Here is a 2,448-nt window from a genome sequence, read left to right as displayed (position 1 = left end):
ATTTGATAAAATTCAAAAGCTAATTAAAGTCCTTTATAAAATGAAAATAGAAACTTCCTTATCGTATATATATACATGAAAGACCAAAATTAAATATTGCGATTAATGGAACATTCCCATTATATTCAGGAATAAAATGAAGACATCTGCAATCTTCATAACTATTAAACATTGCTTGAGAGTTCTATTCTAAAGAAAAGAGAAAATATAAATATTATAAAGTACTGAAAAAAGGATCATTACTGTTGCCTACTAAAAAAAATGAAACTGATTGAAAAATCTCTTTAATAAGAAATTTAAAAGATGGCAGGGTAAAAGAGAATCAGAAATTATCCCTCCTACTTATCAGCATTAGCCATTTAGAAAATATATTAAAGAGAAAAGGATCCAAATCACAACCAGATTCATAAATTGAATAACTTTTTTGAATAAATATACTCAACATATAAAAAAAGTTCTAAACATTACCAAAAGGCATGAAAAAAGACTTTAGTAAGTTTACATTGAAACTCATTACAACCACTATTTACCTGCTGAATGCTGGGCATTAAATTCTTTGTAAGTATTCTATCATTTACTCATCTCAACAACTCAGATGAGTCATTATGTTTACTGTCATTTTACAAGTGCAGACACTAAAGATCACAGAGGACAGGTCACTCTCCTAAGGGCATGCAGCCTGTAAATGGTGAAGACAGGATTCAAATCCAGTTTTGTCTGCCTCATGGCCTAGGGTCTTAGTCATTATGTAATAATAAAAAGATTGAAAATTAAAATGGGTCATAAAAACCAATCAGATAACTGAAATGATTAAGGGGCAGGAGAAGAAGTCTGGGGAAATTGAAGAATGTTTGTTCTGCCTGAACAGGGCAACTGCTATACTCATCAGGCAATTGTGGATGTGTGGAACTGTGGTCCAGTAGGGACAGATTTTGCAATTCTTCAAAAGAAGCTGGAAATCTCATGTAGATATACAGTGCCCCATTTTCAAAACTTTTTAAGAGGGGATGGGGAGTACCATCAGTGAAAATGGCAGAATAGGTAGCCAGGGCCTCGTCCTTCCACAGAAACAATGAAAAATAAGCACAACCTATCAGTCAACTTTGTCAGAACTTTAAATAAAGGTTTACAGCAACCAAAGGATGCTGAAGCAAAAAAGAGACAATGTACAAACAACAGGAGAGCATTGCAACATTTTTACCTGTCCTTAATGTCCACTTCTCAATTTAGTAGCAGTCTTGAAAACAGCAAACCAGGTGTGGAACCCTAGCCCCCTGTTCCAGAGGGAAAAGAGCACACCTTGTTCTCTAAGAATTCTGTTTGTCTGTTTTGACTTGTCTGAGGGCCACCTGAAGAACTAACTCAAGGTATCTCTAATGGATATAATATCAAGACAGAAGAACAATAAAAAATACAGGACTTGAATCACTATACACCAATAAGACCTAACAGGTACATGAAGAACATCCTACCCATACACATTCATCCAAGATAGCCTATTTATTAGGGCACAAAACAAGACTTAATAAATTTTTAAAGACTGAAATCATACAAAGTTTTTTCTCTGAATACAGTAAACTGAAGCTAGAAATCAATAAGAGAAGGAGAACTGGAAAATTCACAAATGTTTGGAAATTAAACAGCACACCTTTAAATAACCAATGGGTCAAAGAAGAAATTACAAGGAAAACCTAATACCTTGACACAAATGAAAATGAAAACACAACATACCAAAACTTATAGGACATGACAAAGAAAATGCCTGTAGGAAATTCACAGTTGTAAATGCCTACATTAAAAAAGAAAAAAGATCTCAGATCAATAACCTAACTTTATACCTTAAAGAACTATAAGAAGAGCAAACTAAATACACATCTAGAAGATGAAAGGAAATTCTAAAGAATAGAGCAGAAATAAGTTAAAGAGTATAGACAAACAATAATCAACAACAAAAAAAGTTGGTTACTTGAAAAGATCAACAAAATTGACAAACCTTTAAGCTAGACTGACCAGAAAAAGAAGTTGTAAATAACTAAAGCCAGAAATGAAAGTGGGAACTCTACCAACCTTATAAAAGAATTATAAAGAATATAAATTAAAGCAAGATACTATCTTTAATTTATTAGAGAGGCAAAGATGAAAAACATATACAGAATTGATGTTGGTATAGGGAAATAACATTCTCAAGTATTATTGGTGGAACTATAGATGGGGTCAACTTTTCTGGAGGGCACTTTTAAATATACTACTTTCAAAAGACCAGAACAAGCATATTTCCTTAACCAAACAATTCCAAAACTAAAAATTATTCTTAAGGACAAAAATAGGACAAACTTGTAAAATGTACAATGATGGTCAATGCAGCACAAATACAACAAAATAAATTCATATAGTGGGTTACATACAAACTTTTAAAAACTGTTCTTTATGAAGCACATATAAGCTAAT

Source organism: Manis javanica, chromosome 3, assembly GCF_040802235.1.
Source record: "Manis javanica isolate MJ-LG chromosome 3, MJ_LKY, whole genome shotgun sequence".
Classification (NCBI taxonomy): Eukaryota; Metazoa; Chordata; class Mammalia; order Pholidota; family Manidae; genus Manis; species Manis javanica.
The sequence above is the reverse complement of the archived record's forward strand: the minus strand, read 5'-3'. Positions refer to the sequence as shown.